Genomic DNA, 18,949 nt, shown 5'->3' with positions numbered 1-18,949 from the left:
TATTAAAAGAAATTTAATTTAATTTTAGTAGTTTACATTTTAAAATACATACTTCAAAGTAGTCTTCAGGAAACCATACTATGCTACTAATAAATAGACCATTTATTCTTAGAAACATATTAAAAAGACTAGATTGTGATTACATTTTATACTCCTAATTCTTGTAATGTAACTTTCAAGCATCAGGTTATATTCATTTTTATGCTTTTTAAAGCTTAATAATTCAATGATTTATCTATTTTAATTTATACTTTTAATCCACTTTGAACAATCTAAGGTGCCACTGGAGATCATCACAGTGGTCCTGGTTAAGTCAAATAGTAATTACAGAGCTTTCACTTTAAAGATGAGATTATTTTTAATTATTGAGTACAGTACTTAAGGTACCATACTTATATAATTATGCCACTCATTAAATGGTTATTGAAAGCTGAAATGTAATTTTAATGACAGCTACCTATTTTTCTTTGCACATTTTATAGTTGACAGATTAGTCAAGAATGTTGGTTCTTTTCAAAATCTTTACAGCTGTGCCAAAGTGTTTAGCAGGACAAGAACTGGACTGAGTCCACTTACTAACTTTTAACTCTATTCTTTTCTCAAAATGCACTTTCAGGTTTCTTTTCTTTCTTTTCTTCTTTTCATTAACAAAAATCCTAAAATGGATTACAGCATTCAAAACTATTGCCAAATTTTATAGGAGAAAATTACCCCCAAACACTTAAATGTTTAAGATCAATTTAGCTGGGTATATTTTGTTAATTCTTTGAAAACACAGACACTGTAGGATTACTCACACAACATACTTCATTTTCTTAAAAAAATTAATGGTATTATAATAAGTAAACTAAAAAGATTTAAAGAAAATTAGTCTGTTTCTTGCTAAATGAAAATTTCCTACAACACATGTTATTTAACAGCTTGCAGACATTTCCTGTGAAACATTCTATAATCAGTATAAAATAAGTACTATATCATACATTTAAAATATAAGCCTTCTTTTTCTTTAAAACTAAAGATTATGATTAAACACATAAGATCTCACGAACAGAATTTTTTTCCCTTTCTGCTGATATTTACCAGATCAAATATAAAATCCTTCAAACAATTAAGAGACGTTCAGTTTTTAAACTAGGTTTTGCCATCATAATATATTACAAAGGTTTCTTCATTTTATACTTGTTTCAGAATGAGTATATCACATTAGATGTGACCTTCAAAGGATGGGAATAAGGAAAAGAAGCAGTTTTTTCTTTCTCGAAAACATACCAAATAAGGAGTACAACTGTTTTTCCAAACAATATTAGAGAAAAGATTTCAGAGTTTGCTATATGGGGAAAAGGCAATAAAGTTTTGAAGCAGGAAAAACTGCTTTGTTCCTTCAATCCTCTAGTTGAAATTAATTATAGCAAATGTTTATGAAAACATCTGTTCCTTACAGTTATAAATTCTTAATTTTAGTATGGACGATTCCAGATTCCTATTTTGGAAGGAAACTGTCTGACAATTGAAAGATTTACAAAAGAACAGGCAGAATTTGTAATTCTGGAAAACTGTATATACAGTGTACTGTATACCCTGCAGAGATTTTCATTTGCGTGAAACATTTGATGGGGCTTGAACTGGTTGGTAACTAGGAGAATTCAAAGACAGAGAGGCTCCTCTTTGATTTAAGGTGTTATACAATAAAAACATATCTGTAATACAAGGAAACATCAACTAAGAATTACAGACAAATGTTACCTTACTACTAATCTAATTTGGAGTAAATACAATAAACTAAGTATTAATTTTAACAGGGATTTAGTAAGACTAATGCCAATACAATCATGGGAAGGTATGTACAGTGTTCCCCCAAAAAAACAACAGAGGGTGCAAGAGAGTTTAATATGATGTTTTAAATTGCTGCTCTGATTCTTGTTCTAAGTTATCAGGTAGCCATAACTGTAACAAGGATGTGTAGGTTGGTTTCAGATCTCTCTCTTCCTCTTCACTTTCTTCTCTCTCCCTCTCTCTCTCTCACACACACATATACACACACATAAGTGCATTGTTACAGTAATCTTACACAAAGACCTTTAAATGATCTGACAGCACAAATACTTAAATGTGTTTTAAGATAACGGACTACCTTTCACTTGCTTGAAAAGTAACTTAACAAAAGAGTAAATTTTTAAAATACAATTATGATTTTCAAAGTATTTCAATATTTATGTAAGTTAACCAATAAAATAATCTATATATATATATATATATATAGAGAGAGAGAGAGAGAGAGAGAGAGAGAGGAAATTTAAATAAATGCATAAATTATATGCAACATGTAACATACATATTATATGTGTTGCTATGTATATGTATGTTGTGCAACATATATTTACAGGAATAGTCCAACAATTATTTGTGACCATTACAATTTTAAATTTACATAACACATCAACTTCTCATTGGTAAGTACTTTGTAAAATGAATTCCTAGCAATCACAATTAAAATAAATTGACTGATTTGAAAAAAATGTTTGTGGTTATGTTATTTTAAATGAAGATACAAAGAACATGTATTTTCCATTAGTAATTTCTAACATACATGTGTCTAACTTATTTAGCAAATAATACATATAATGGTGACTTAAATCTCAAAACAAGATAAATCAAATTCCAGACTCCTTTTTAACTTTTACTGCAGTCAGGTTTAGCTAAGGGCATTTATAGCATCTATCTGTGCACCGTTGAAATCACGCTAAACGAAGGTTTACAATAGATTTCTATAGTGCTCTTTATGCACAAACATCTGCTTCATGAAGGTAGAACCAGAGATTTTAAACTAGGTTAGGTTAAAAACAACCAGAATAATGCTATAAATAAACACACTTACTCAACTGGGCCCTTAGTTTACATCCAAATATCATCGAGTTTTAGAAGATCACATCATACTAGGTATGAATTCCAAAAAGTATTACATAATTTAAAAAATAAAGTTTATCTCAAAATTGTTAGAGAAATGTCACCAAGTGTGTGTGATGAATATTTAATAGTAAGAAACAAAAAAAGATTTGCTTTAAACTAAGTTAAAAACCAAAGCTATGGATAGCCACATTTAGTTGTGACAGGATAATATGACATAAATAGTGTAAAGACCTGAAACCTTTTGTTTTTTTTAAATGAATATTACTCCTGAAATGCTTTTTTATTAAATTTAAAATCCCATTCAAAGTAAATCCTTCAAAAATCCATGAATTAGGTATATTCATGTGTGGATATATAGTAAATCAAAGTATAAGGACTCAGCATCTATGAAGACAGTAGCCACTAAGGACATTACCTCATTTCAGGAATCATGTAAAGAACAGTCTCTCTAGGCTAATTTATTTGTGCTAAAAATCAAAGGACTACCATCAGGTCTAAGACCCAGTGCTCAAGTAAATACAAAACAATCCTTATTCAATAATTTTCCATCTTCTCTATCATTATTATCTACATTCTAATAATTTAATGGCCATATTAAGTTATATATATATATTTATTTAAATAAATATCTATATTTATATAAATATACACATTTAAATATATGTTTAAATAAATATATATTTATATTAATATAATATAATATATATATTTATGTATTTAAATATATATTTATATAAATATATAAGTGCATATATTTATTTATATTTAAATATATAAATATATATTTAAATATAAATAAATATATATTTATATAAATATATGCACTTATTTAAATAAATTTTATTTAACATTTAAATAATATATTTAATATTTAAACAAATATATATATTTAAATAAATGTATATATATTTAAAAATTATTTTTTCATCTCCAAAAAATGTTTACTGTCAAGATTCAAAACATTTTTCGAATGATAGAAAGGATTTCTAAACATGAAAGAGTATCAGTGCTATAACTTATAACCAAATATTTGCAAGTGAATGCACAGCTTTATCACCAGTCTTCATTTTATTAAAAACAATCCACATATATTGGTTCCATGTGAGGTTGTGGCTATTGCTTTGACTGGGAATGAGTCCCTACTGCAATTAAGTATAAAAAATATCTCCAAAATTGGAATGTGACCTGTATTACTAAGAGCTGAGAAAAATCCTCAAAGAGTTGGGGTTTTGTTTTTTAAAAAACATTCCTTTTACACACTACAAAGAAATAATTAGTATTTGGGCTTCTTAAGTCCTTACATGATATTTACAATGGCAATCCCCAAAGGTCCTCCCCTTCACATAACCACAAACGCATACCCTCTTCTGGAGTGCATATTCTTGGGGTGGGCTCTGAAGACTTGGGCCTCCACGTGTTTATTCAAGTTTGAGAACAGAGGCAGCATCGTCCAGAACATAATAGCCACCATACATGTCCCCTTCACACAGGTACGGTAGTCTGGTGAAAGCTTTGGTAACAAAACCAGTTTTTCTGAAAACTTCAGGCAGACTATTCACTTGTTCTTCCCATTTCTGTCCCTTGATTTCTCATGGTTTCTCCCACTTACCACCTACGTTTTCTGCACAGGGATGAAAGGGTAAAGCCAGGGAAGGGTGACCCTGCCTCTCGTTGGCTCCAAGATACTTCTGATATCTTTTAACAAAGTGAGGAGTTGATCACAGTGGTCCAGCAAATTCAAGCAGCTGACATCATTCTGGAACCCTGTATTCTGTCATTCATTTATACCAAGCACTTTGTATTTCTTCTTCTGAAGCTGCCATACCATAGTTTCATACAGCTTGATGGCATAAATTTCTTCAAAATGAGGGCTCATGATTTTTGTGACCTGTCACCAGCACCTAAATCTACGGGTTTTCCAGTCTGGATTAATTTTTAGCAGTCTCTGAAACTGATCTAGTGAAAACACAAACATTGGGCCTCTTCCTAGCAACCGACTGATAGACATTGGAGAAATAAACAGGCTAAACACAGATGACACAGAAGAGTGATATAACTGGACAAAGGGAGAGCCCAATTTCTCAACTCTGTTAAGAAGATCTGTGTTTCATTGATCAAGATAACTCTTAACAAAGCTTGGAATGACTCACATAATTTCTCTCCATTGCACACCTACCAGTAGTGGTTCTCCCTCCTGCTGGCCTAGGCCACTGTGGCCCTGTCGAGTCTGTTCATCATTTACATGTAGGGGAGTGGATGAGTGAGCTCCATACCAGCCACACGGACACCAGGCTGGGGCACAACCAGCCCACAAACAGTCTAATCAAGGGCCATGGCCACTAGTTTGGATCAACCACCGGTGTCAGGGCGAGAACATGAAGGTGCCTTTGCCCAGACTAGAGCCATTGCACCCAACCCGCCCATCCAGCCTCCTCAGCGCTGAGGCAGGGGGTCAAAATTATTTAGATAACATAAAATCAGATGTAAAAAGCAAATATACAGAAACTTTTCAATAAATAATATTTCAAATGGATAATTTTAAGATAATCTAATTTTTAATAATATTTGTTATTCCTATTAAACCATCAAGAGAATAATTTTCAAAAAGAAAGTAGTGTGACATCAGTGAAGTGGCAGAATATACAACTCCAAATTCTCATCATCCCACAGAAACATCAAAAATAAGCACACCAACTTTGCAATAATCCTAGAAAACAGCCAAAGATTTATGAAAACCAAATGAACAATGCATGAAAAAAAGAGACATCTTGATAGCTTTGTGGCATTTTTACTTGCCCTTACCCTAGCCCCTTCTTGGTATCATAGCAATCTTGAAGAGGAATGCAGTTTCCAGTGTGGGAAACTGGTATTTGGTTCTGGAGGGAGCAACGTAGGCCATAATTGCAAAATATTGTGTAATTCTGTTCTAACTTGTTTAGGAGCTACCTGAAGGTCTGACACAAAATATCTCTTTTTTTTGTAACTCAAAAAAAAGTGGTGAGCATTGCTCTTGAATATACTGCAAACTGAATTAAGAACAAGCAGATGCCTGGCACAAAAGATTATAAGTTAAAACATTAAAAAGACCACCTAAGGTTTGGAGCAAGAGCTGGTGAGAGTTTCCTCGGGAAATTAGGACATTCAAAAGCATCCATGTATTTAGGAAAATGTAGAAGTCCATGGGCATGTCCAGAACAAGAAGTATGATCTTATAGGAAATAAGAGGACCACAACCTTCCACCCTAAGCTGATCACTCAGAGAGTGCAAGCCTGGCTAAGTGATGAAAGACTGATGTGGCACAGAACCAATCTGCAAAGACAAGTAGAGATTTGGGTTTTTTGTTTGTTTCTTGTGGGTTTTGTTTGTGTGTGTGAGTGTGTGTCTGTGTGTGTGTGTGTGTGTGTGTGTGTGTGCGCGTGTTTTGTTCTGTTTAGCTCCTGGCATTCAAAGAAGTTATCTGTCAAAACCCTAGCTGAACACAACCTAAGAAATAAAGATTTCAGTGACTACATATACTGCATAGATCAATGGAACAGAAAGAAAGCCCAGAAATAAATCCACAATTATATAGTCAATTAATCTCAACCATGGAGAAAAGAATATCTAATTGGAAAAAGACAGTCTCTTCAACTAATGGTGCTGGGAAAACTGGACAGGAGCATGCAAACAATGAAACTGGACCCCCTTTTTTTTTTCTTTTTTTCTAAGAAATTTTATTTTATTATTATTATTTTTTTAATATATGAAATTTATTGTCAAATTGGTTTCCATACAACACCCAGTGTTCATCCCAAAAGGTGCCCTCCTCAATACCCATCACCCACCCTCCCCTCCCTCCCACCCCCCATCAACCCTCAGTTTGTTCTCAGTTCTTAACAGTCTCTTATGCTTTGGCTCTCTCCCACTCTAACCTCTTTTTTTTTTTTTCTTCCCCTCCCCCATGGGTTTCTGTTAAGTTTCTCAGGATCCACATAAGAGTGAAACCATATGGTATCTGTCTTTCTCTGTATGGCTTATTTCACTTAGCATCACACTCTCCAGTTCCATCCACGTTGCTACAAAAGGCCATATTTCATTCTTTCTCATTGCCAAGTAGTATTCCATTGTGTATATAAACCGCAATTTCTTTATCCATTCATCAGTTGATGGACATTTAGGCTCTTTCCATAATTTGGCTATTGTTGAGAGTGCTGCTATAAACATTGGGGTACAAGTGCCCCTATGCATCAGTACTCCTGTATCCCTTGGATAAATTCCTAGCAGTGCTATTGCTGGGTCATAGGGTAGGTCTATTTTTAATTTTTTGAGGAACCTCCACACTGCTTTCCAGAGCGGCTGCACCAATTTGCATTCCCACCAACAGTGCAAGAGGGTTCCCGTTTCTCCACATCCTCTCCAGCATCTATAGTCTCCTGATTTGTTCATTTTGGCCACTCTGACTGGCGTGAGGTGATATCTGAGTGTGGTTTTGATTTGTATTTCCCTGATGAGGAGCGACGTTGAACATCTTTTCATGTGCCTGTTGGCCATCCGGATGTCTTCTTTAGAGAAGTGTCTATTCATGTTTTCTGCCCATTTCTTCACTGGGTTATTTGTTTTTCGGGTGTGGAGTTTGGTGAGCTCTTTATAGATTTTGGATACTAGCCCTTTGTCTGATATGTCATTTGCAAATATCTTTTCCCATTCCGTTGGTTGCCTTTTAGTTTTGTTGGTTGTTTCCTTTGCTGTGCAGAAGCTTTTTATCTTCATAAGGTCCCAGTAATTCACTTTTGCTTTTAATTCCCTTGCCTTTGGGGATGTGTCAAGTAAGAAATTGCTACGGCTGAGGTCAGAGGTCTTTTCCTGCTTTCTCCTCTAAGGTTTTGATGGTTTCCTGTCTCACATTCAGGTCCTTTATCCATTTTGAGTTTATTTTTGTGAATGGTGTGAGAAAGTGGTCTAGTTTCTGCATGTTGTGGACCCCTTTCTTATACCACATACAAAAATAAATTCAAAATGGATTAAAGACTTAAATGTGAGGCAGAAAACCACTAAAATCCTAGAAGAGAACACAGGCAGTAAGTTCTGTGACACTGGCTACAAGACATCCTTTTAGATGTTTCCTAAGGCAAGAAAAACAAATGCACAAAGAAACTATTGGGACTACATCAAAATAAAAAGCTTTTGCAAGTCAAATGAAACAACCAACAAAACTAAAAGGCAACCTACTAAATAAGAGAAGATATGTATAAATGACATATCTGAGAAAGGGTTAGTATCCAAAATAGAAGTTATAAATAACTTCTAAAATTCAATGCCCAAAAAACCAGGTAATCCAATTTAAAAATGGGCAGAAGATATGAACAGACACACTCCTCCAAAGAGATAGAGACGGCCAACAGACACATGAAAAGATGCTCAATATCATCCATCATCAGAGAAAAGCAAATCAAAATCACAGTGAGATATGACCACATACTTGTCAGAATGAAAATCAAAAACACAGAAAACAAAAAGTCTTTGCAAAGATATGGAGGAAAAGGAACCCTTGTGCACTGTTGGTAGGGATGTAAACTGGTATAGGCACTGTGGAAGTTACTCAAAAAATTAAAAATAGAACTAACTACCAGATGATCTAGTAATTCCACTACTGAGCATTTACCCAAAGAATACAAAGACACTAATTTGAAGGGATACATGGACCCCTATGTTTATTGCAGCATTATTTACAATAGCCAACTTATGGAAGCAACCTAAATGTCTGTCCATCAACAGATGAATGGATAAAGATGTGGTATTTGTCAGTGTGTGTGTGTGCGTGCATGTGTGTGTACACACATACACACAATAGGATACTATTCAGCCATAAAAAGGAATGAAATCTTGCCATTTGCAACAACATGGATGGAGCTATTAAGTATAATGCTGAATAAGTGAAATAAGCCAGAGAAAGAGAAATATCACATGATTTCACTCATATGTGTAATTTATTTTTTCTTAATTTTTTTTGAATGTTTATTTTTGACAGAGAGAGAAAGAGACAGAGCATGAGTGGGGGAGGGGCAGAAAGAGAGGGAGACACAGAATCCCAAGCAGGCTCCAGGCCCTGAGCTGTCAGCACAGAGCCCGACGCGGGGCTCAAACTCACAGACTGCGAGATCATGAACTGAGCCGAAGTCGGATGCTCAACCCACTGAGCCACCCAGGTGCCCCTCATATGTGTAATTTAAAAAACAAAGTAAACGAACATGGGGTAGGGGAAGAGAGGGAACCCATGCAACAGACTCTTAAGTATAGAGAAGAAACTGATGCTTAGCAAAGGAGAGGTGGGGGGCATAGGTAAAATAGGTAAAAGGGATTAAGGAATACACTTATATTGATGAGCAGTGAATAATACGTGGAATTGCTGAATCACTATATTGTACACCTGAAATGAATATAACACTGTTAACTACCCTGGAATTAACATTTTTAAAAAACATAAAATATGGGCACCTGGGTAGCTCAGTCAAGTGTCCAACTCTTGATTTTGGCTCACGTCATTATCTTGTGGTTCGGGAGATCAAGCCCCACCCACATCAGGTTCTCTGCACTGACAGGGTGGAGCCTCCTTGGGATTCTCTCTCTCCCCTCTTTCTACCCCTTCCCTGCTTGTGCTCACGCTCTCTCTCTCTCGCTCTCTCTCTCAAAATAAATAAATAAATAAACATTTAAAAGAAAACAAAAATAAAAAAGGGAAGAAGGACAGAGCTGAACAGGACCAGATATTTTGTATGCTATGAAGTTTTGGTATCAACCTGAAGTAGACTGTTATAAGTTTAGGACGTTAAATGTAATATCTGTAATAACCACAGAGGCCATATCTAAAAAAAAATACACAAAAGGAATGAGAAGGCATTCAAAATGGTCACCACAAAAAAATCAACTAAACACAAGAAAAAAGCAGTAATGAAGGGAAGGAAGGGTAAGAAGGTTACAAAACACAGAGAACACAATAGCAAAATAGCAGAATTAAGTACTGTTTTATCAGCAGTTACTTTAAATGTTAACTGTATTAAAGTTTCCAGTCAAACACAGAGATTAGCAGAATGGATTTAAAAAAATTACACAACTCTATATTGTCCACAAGATCCAAATCTTAAGATTCAAAGACACAACAGATTGAAAGTGAAAGGGTAGAAAAAGATATTCTATGTAAAAAGTAGTCCAAAAAAAGACATACTGTGGCTATACTAATATCAGACAAAATAGACTTTTAGTCAAAAGCTGTTTCAAGAGATGAAAAAGGACATTATATATTAATAAAAGGGTCAATTAACCAGGAAGATATAATTATTATTAACATATGCACCAAACAATAAAACATGAAAATATATGAAGCAAACATTAACAGAATTGACTAGAGAAATACACAGTTCTACAAAAATAGCTGAAAATTTCAATTTACCATTCTCAGTAATAGACAGAACATCTAGACAGAAGCTCAATACGGAAATAGAGAACTTGAATAAGAATGTAAACCAACTAGACCTGACAGACATATAAAACACTGTACCCGACAACAGGATACACAATCTTCTCAAGTACCCATGGAACATTCTCCAGAACAGACCATATGTTAGGTCACAAAACAAGTCTCAATATATAAAAAGACTGAAATCATACATATCTTTGACTATAACGAAATGAAGCTAGAAATCAACTGCAGAAGAAAAACTGAAAACTTTCAAGTATAAATGCAAATATGTGTGTCTATATATGGAGAAATGACAAACAGATAAATATGTGCGTGGAGTCTATTTAAACATGGTGGTTTTAACTTTAAAGGAAAAAATATACTACTGATGATCTTTCATTAAATTTCAAAGTAACTTCTGGGAACAAAAAACACTGGATTGGTAAAACTAAATTGCCACATTCCATTTAATGAAATTTTAAAGTAAAGGCATCATTACATCACAACTAAAGTTAAGTCTCAAGCAAGACAAACCTGAATACATTCTCTATCATTTACTTGCTGTTATTTACCATTCAGTATCTTTGTTTCTTCATTTGGAAAATGGGGGAAGAAAACAGTTTCTACCACAAAGTGTGGTTGTAAGGATTAAATAAGTTCAAGTAAAGTGTTTAGTGTAGCAGGTAGCATAATGTAATTCCTCAATAAATGTTAGCTATGATTTTTCTAAACATATTAATTAATGTATTTAACATGCTGGATTCAGTGGTGGAATACAATTAAAAGGCTATTAGTTCTATATGTTATAGGGAATAAACTTATTTATAATTTAAATAATTGAAAACTGTAACTCTTCTAGTAATTAAAACGTATTATTTCTGATCAATTTTTTAATTAACAAGAAGTTTATTTAAAGGGTTATACAACTCTGTCAAGTTCTGTGGTATTCTTTTAATATCCTTCCTGGGGCGCCTGGATGGCTCAGTTGGTTAAGCATCCGACTTCGGTTCAGGTCATGATCTTACGGCTCATGGGTTCAAGCCCCATATCGGGCTCTGTGCTGACAGCTCAGAGCCTGGAGCCTGCTTTGGATTCTGTGTCTCCCTCTCTTTCTGCCCCTTCCCTGCTTGTGCTCTGTCTCTATCACTCAAAAAATGAATAAACATTAAAAAAATTTAATATCCTTCCTGATGATAATCATACCAAATACTGAATATGATATAAAGAGAGTAGAAAAAATAGCAGAATTAAATAAAATTACATTCTTGAAATATAAAGCCACCTACTTCATTAACTTTATGTTTTTTGAGATTGATAAAATGTAGACAGATAAAGAACTAAAACTATAGTCAATCTAGTATTAAACTAAAACTATCTCATTTAGGATAGTTTACAATATTACCCATGCGCCAGAATAAAATAAGTTTTAAGAAGAATTATTAATGATTCTGCAAATGAAACGAAAGGTATAATTTCAAAGATAATCACAAGTACAATTATCTAATTTAAGTTAACCTGTAGTACTACACAAATGCAAATGTTTCTACTTATTGTGATTGTCATTTCTGGGCATATTGTTATTTCTCCAGGCATTCCATAGATTTAAAGCTGCTTGATGTCTGGGGGGCGGGGGGGGGGGGGAGACAAATGTAGACCAGGAATCGATCAGGAAAACAGAATTCTAATGTAAAATTAACCTCTCTGGATCCTAAAGAGAGAGCAAGAGTGAGAGTGAGACTGTGCGTGCATGTGTGCTGTGTTTTTGAGGTAGAAGAGAGAGAAACAGTGAGAGAGAGAAACTGAGAGAAAGATGAGATGGAGATAATCATGTATGGGTCTATGATTCCCTACTTTTAAATGTTTTTCTAGATTATTCTGATGATCCATGAGTCTTTTTTAGTCCAAAATAATAAGCTTCTACTGTGCTAAAAGTGAGTTTCTTGTTGAAGGCAACTTAATTTGTCCCAAACAGGTGATTATTCAGTATTTTGCGTGTCATCATTTACTTTGCACTATTACAAGCCAAGCTTCAATCTCATTTTCCAGCAGGAGTAGTGGGCTGCACTAAGCTATGTCAACACTGTACATGACCCTAATATGACCAGTAGCATGTACTGATTCTTGGCGGAAGGGTGCAGACTTGGAGATGCCAAGCAGAACACTGCGATTGGCCTGTGTGGGCCTCCTGTGGACCACGTGGGCTTGAAAAGCACTTTCCTACAAGAGCTACACAATGCCAATGCTGTAATTTAGACAAGTACAAAGTACATTTAGACTAAGTAGATGCACAAGTTTGAGAAGAGCTTCTTCAGAGGTAAATGTCTTAACAAAGGACATTTGAAGATATTTCCTTAAACCTATAGAAAGAGTATTAAAGTCAAGGGTGATTATTATATAATTTGCCCTTTGCTGTATTTTTTTCTTAACAAAAATTCAAATAATGATTTGGTTTAAACCTTGACTACCTGAAATTTTTAGTTTTGCTGCCAATCTTAACAAATGTTTAAATGAAACGCCTCCACCAACAAAACAAAACAAAATAACACACAATAGCTTTTCAAAGAAAATCTAATTGGTTCAGGTAATCCTAATCCTGATGTTAAATTATCTGTTAAGTACCTAAGTAAATATAATAAAAACATTATTTGCTAAATAAAATGGAGTATATCTAGCACTGAAGTCCTATTTCATTTTTATAAATCTTTCAAATAATAACTATAAAATATTTTTATTATTATTCTTCAATGTATAAATAAATAAATACCTTTTCCTGCAAAACAGATTTGTTTGGGCACCTGCCATTTTCACCCTTGATTACAATCAGTGCTAAATACTTTAAGATAGGTTTAACATCTGGTGGACAAGACCTCAATAAAATATAAAGATATCCAGGGGTGCTGGGGTGGCTCAGTCAGTGAGGCATCCAACATTGGCTCAGGTCATGGTCTCACAGTTCATGAGTTTGAGCCCTGCGATGGGCTCTGTGCTGACAGCTGAGAGGCCGGAGCCTGTTTCGGATTCTATGTCTGCTTCTCTCTCTGCCCCTCCCCTCCTCTCAAAAATAAATAAACATTAAAAAAAATTTTTTTTAATGTAAAGATATCCATTTCCCCAAAGTGATTAACTTAGCTAATTATTAAATATCACCCTTTTGTATGAAATATTAAACTGAACTATTTGAAGGATAAAAATTATCCATGAACCAAGGTGAATAATCCTATTTATGCCTAAATGATAGCTAACTGAACAAGTTATTATACCAAAGATCTACTTAAAAGGTATAATGGGCATTTTAACTATAAATCCTAAAGCTGTGATGAAGAACCAAGGGTAAAAACTCAAACATATCTTTATTCTTACAAGTGATTTACTAAACTAAATCACATTAAAATACGGTAATCTAAAATCCTCAAGTACAATATCAAAAATGTTTTAGTATTTACAGTCTCCTTTATATAAAGTTTCAAATACATTTCAATTGATCTATAAAAATGTTTTATTTAAGTTATTTTTGTTATGACATTAAAGAATTATACTAGAATCTGAGTTTCAAAGAAAAATTGTAAATCCATAAACTGATTTCTATTTACCATTTTATGATAAAGTATAAATTACTTATTAGCAGAGATGATTTTTAAACCTGATAATAACTAGGAATACGTAAAAGAAAAAAATGACTTCTTTAAATTTGCTAGGAAATGTGCAACGTACAATATTCAACTATCCTTTTAGAGAATAAAAAATATTATTCAAATTAGTTATTTATTGAGCATTTTATCCAAATGAACATATTTAGTTATCTACACAAATTTGAAAATGGGCCCTAATTAATAAATGCATTTACTGGTTCAAACTTCTAACCATGCAGCTAGATCATGTAATAGCTCTTCTACTTTATTCTTTCAACAATTATGTGTTGAGTACCTCCTACATTTTAACACTAATTAAACACACCCTACTATAAGAGGGGAGGGGTCACTAACCAAGAAGTACATAAAAGGCACTCCACTAGAGACCAGCATGTGCCAGAATTCTGTGAAGGTCACATTTAGGATTTGGGTCAAGATGAATAGCAAGGCAGTGAAAGAACTGTTTTAAGGAAAAATAGAACATGGTAAGGTTTGCAGCCTTAAAAAGATCACTTCAACTTCAGAGTGAAGGAATTTGAGAGTGGGTGTAGGGAGAAGGAAAGTGGATGGAATAATACTGAATGAAAAGCCCTGCAAGGCAAAACATGATGATAAAATAGTCATATTGATGATATCATTATCATACCATCTTAGGAATGGCAACTCTCCAATTTTAAACCTTGTTAATATTACTTACTGAGAACCTACTATGTGCCAGACAGTTTTTAGGACATGGAAGTATTATAGTAAACAAAACAGAATGAAGTGTGGGGGTAGAGGGAAGCAAGAGAAAAGAAAATGAATTCTTAACAGATAAGTTCAGATAATTATAATAGCTATAAAGAAAATACAGCAGAATAATGCGATATTCAGTGGGGATGGATGCTTTCTGTAGGGAGAGGTGATACCTGATTTGAGATTCTAGTAACAAGAAAAAAAGAACCATTTAAATATCAATGGCAAAAGGCACAACCTGCGAAGGCCCTAGAGCAGAAGCTTGCTTTTAAAAAAAAGAAAGAAAGAAAAAGAAAAAAGAAAGCCAAGATGGCTCAAAGGCTAGAAATTTAAGATGAGGTCTGTGGAAGAAGGAACAACCATTGAACTTGGAATTTTGTAGGGAGGAAGTCTAGATTTGATAAGTACAATGAGAAGCTACCATAAGCTTTAAAATGATGAAAAAGATCTATTTCATGTTTGAGAAAGATGATTCTAGCTGCTGTGTAAATACTGGATTGAAAGTGGGAGACAAGATAGAAGCTAAGAGATCAGTTACAATCTGCCATCATAGGGATAACCTGACAAAATGGGCAGAAACAACTACATACTTAATTCTAAGTTTAAATGAAGACTTGAAATTTTAAAACCTCTGAAATGATCTGAAATTATTTCTATGGTGGAAAAGTAAATAATTGTGCTAATACTTTATTTCTGTACACAATGAAGAATTACCTTAATTTGGTTAAAAATTTTATTGATTTTTTCAAACTGCTTTCTATATACATCAAAAATTAATTTGGTCTCTAAATAAGACTGACATCTGGTCACAAATAGAAGAAACAACAAAACAGCATGTAATAGATTACTAGTAGGATTTCCAATCGGATCCAACATGGAGGGTCACTGCAAGCCTCTCTCCCCCACTGATCACAACTAAAAACTCTGGGCAAAATACTAAAAACAACTTCTTGAGGACTCTGAAATGTAAACACTAGCAGGAATATTGGACAAGGACTCAAAGAGTGGTGTTGAGTGCTTTGGGTTTTTTTTCCTTCATGTCCCAGCTTTGAGCTCCCATCAGGCTGAACTAAGTAATAGGCACCAAGAGCAAAAATTCCAATCCCATTTTTCTGGGACTGAGAAAAGAATCCTCTTTTCTTTTCCCTTCTTTCACTTCCAACCTTGCAACAAGGCCAGGTCTAATTGAAGAACTACACTGCCCTGGGGGTAGGTGGTAGCAGTGAAGGGTGCACATAAGACCCAGAGGGATAAAGCTATCTTTTCAGATAGAACACTAAAAAAGGAAGACCCTACTGCGTGCACAGTGAGTGGGGAACTCCATCATTTTTTCTTTCTCTTTCTCTCACCATTTTGTGACAAAGTGGGCCCATTTGGTGGAACCATGTGATAGCATGAGAAGCAAAGCTCTGACAGAACAAGGCAGAGGGTGTGGGGTTATCCTAGAGAAGAATACAGCAGGTCAGGGGATTCTCTACTTCTGTGTATGAACTGACAAAAACCCTAGATTCACCCCGAAGCTATGTATGCTCAAAACATACCCAAAGAAGCACAGCAAAAACTGTGAAAATTAATCTATGACATAAACTACTACTGTAGTCCCAAACTAACCCCTGGGGGTGACATGCAAGGAGGACTCAAAAGCACAGAAAAGACTTTAAAAACTGAATTGACATAGGGGCGCCTGGGTGGCTCAGTTGGTTGAGCCTCTGACTTTGGCTCAGGTCATGATCTTGCTGTTCGTGAGTTCGAGCCTCTTCGGGCTCTGTGCTAACAGCTGGGAGCCTGGAGCCTGTTTAGGATTCTGTGTCTCCCTCCCCCTGCCCCTCCCCCACTCAGCCTCCCTCAAGTTCTTGCTGGCGCCTGCGCACACTCTCTCTCTCTGTCAAAAATAAACATTAAAAACAAATAAAATAAAATAATAAAATAAAACGAAATAAAATAAAATAAAATAAAATAAAATAAAATAAAATAAAATAAAATAAAATAAAAACTGACATTGAAACCACCATCACCACCACAGAAAGTAAGGCCAAACTTGTAGTATGAACCTAATTGTGTTGGCTGTGGGAGGAGGGGTGGGAGAGGAAAGAAAAAGGGAAGAAAGAAAGGAGAAAAGAAACAAACACAAAAAGTTTTCTCTGGGGAGACTTAACAAGATCTAGAGTTTTGAAATGAAATATTCAAAATGTTCACGACACAATCCAAAATTACTTGATATATCAAGAATGAGGAAATTCTGGCCAATTTTCACCATATAATATAATTAACCCCGAGATAATTTAGATGCTGGAATCAACAAAGATTTAAAGAACCTACTATGTAACTTTTTGCCAAGAAGCACACTCTTGAAAGACAGACATTCACAGTAAAAGAAAAAAGAAAAAGAAACTATTAAAAAGAATGAAATTAAAAATTTTAAACTATAAAGTACAGTATCTGAAATTAAAAAAAAAAATCAATAGATGGGCTCAAAATCAACATGGAGCTGACAGAAGAACAAGTCAATGAACTAGAAAGCTCCCTCTCTCTCCCTCCCTCCCCTTGCCAAAATAAATAAATAAACTTTAAAACATTTTCAGTATCACATTATCTAAATCGTCAATATAATCTAATTATCTTTGCAGATATATTCAAATACAGTTGCAGCATAAAGAACAAATGTAAGAATTATCTAAATGAAGAATAAGATTACAACAGAATGTGGAAATTAATCTCACTCCTTCCCACATTCAACTTTTCTTTCATTTCTTAGATATATTTCATTTTTCCATTAAAAATACATATACCTTAAAAACTTGTACACATTGAGAGAAATTATTAAGATAAAGACCAGCAGAAAAGATTTTGAAAAAAAAAAGAAGGAAAGAAATAAAGGAAAAACCACCTATACTATAATTACATGGGGGGAAATATTTTCTCTTTTTTTCTGTAAAGTTGAAATCACACACTATACAAACAATTTTGTGTTTTATTATTTCATGTATTACAAGTGTAAGCACTTCTCCCACATTATTTTAAAAACTATTGGGGCACCTGGGTGGCTCAGTTGGTTGAGCGTCTGACTTCGGCTCAGGTCATGATCTCACAGTCTATGGGTTGGAGCCCCGCTTCGGGCTCTGTGCTGACAGCTCATAGCCTGGAGCCTGCTTCAGATTCTGTGTCTCCCCCTCTCTCTCCCCCTCCCCTGCTCATGCTCTGTGTCTCTCTGTCTCTCAATAATAAATAAATGTTAAAAAAAATTTTAAAAAACAAACTATTTACAACAAAATTTTAAATGGCTGCATAACATATAGTAATCAATGAATGTTTTATATTTATTTAACCATTCTCCTATCACTGGATATTTCTGTATTTAAAGTAGTTACCTAATTCTTAGTAACACTATGGTAAATATCTTCGTGCACAACTCTTTCCCTGGCTGCCTTAAGATACAAAACTAAATAGGTTGAGGGAAAAGTACTAACAAAGTTACTAAATTAATACAAATTGATAAAGATTACAAAACTCATACATGATTCTCTGGAAAACTTTCAAGTGCAGATTCATATAAGGAAAAAAATGAAAAGCTGCCTATAATTCTGTTGTTAATATTTTGACAGATTTCTTTAAATTTTTAATGAAATGCACTATATATTCTAAAATTTGCATACAATATACGTTTAATACTACTGTAAAACAACCTTCAACGGCTGCACAGAATTTTAAACAATAGTTGATTTTCACAGCATTACAGCATATTATAAACCACCAATAAGTAAATATATTCCTATTGCTGCTCACCCTAGACATCCATATAGAACTGTAACGTGATGAAAGTCAGTGCCTGAAAGATGAACAGCTACATTTTGTGAATTAGATATTCTGTATTTAAGTATTACAGAATACTGGCTGTTGCCCCAAATCTGTTTCCCCCTTTTTGTTGGGCATATGGCAACCCAGCTACAGACTATATTTCACAATGTGGAGGCACAAGTGATTAAAAAAAAAAAATCTGATGCCCTACATTAGCTTCCTTTCTTTCCCATAGACTAGAACAATGGTAACAATGGCTAAATCCCGCCCCAAAAGTAGAGATAAACAAAAATACAGAAAATGGTGATGGTGTGGAGAAACTGTAGCCCTCATACATTGCTACTATGAATATAAAATACTGCAGCCACTTTGGAAAACAGTATGCTAGTTTCTTCAAAAGTTAATAAATTTACTACATGACCCAACAATTCTCCGAGAATCTATCCA

At 34.3% G+C, this 18,949-nt stretch overlaps 1 protein-coding gene and 1 pseudogene across 2 annotated transcripts in view; both read right to left on the bottom strand.

Annotated features, from left to right (window-relative positions):
• TBC1D5 (TBC1 domain family member 5) overlaps positions 1 to 18,949 on the bottom strand; it is a 549,135-nt gene that overhangs the window by 272,796 nt on the left and 257,390 nt on the right. The gene's annotated exons all lie outside the window — the stretch shown is intronic.
• LOC124526486 (protein-L-histidine N-pros-methyltransferase-like) overlaps positions 3,977 to 18,949 on the bottom strand; it is a 70,242-nt pseudogene continuing 55,269 nt past the window's right edge.

The sequence above is a fragment of the Lynx rufus genome, unplaced genomic scaffold (genome assembly GCF_022079265.1).
Source record: "Lynx rufus isolate CCGP_SWC_20201006 ecotype Redwood Valley unplaced genomic scaffold, mLynRuf1.p SCAF_5, whole genome shotgun sequence".
NCBI classification, from domain to species: domain Eukaryota; kingdom Metazoa; phylum Chordata; class Mammalia; order Carnivora; family Felidae; genus Lynx; species Lynx rufus.
Note: the sequence above shows the minus strand (reverse complement) of the source record. Positions and strands in the feature narration are given on the sequence as shown.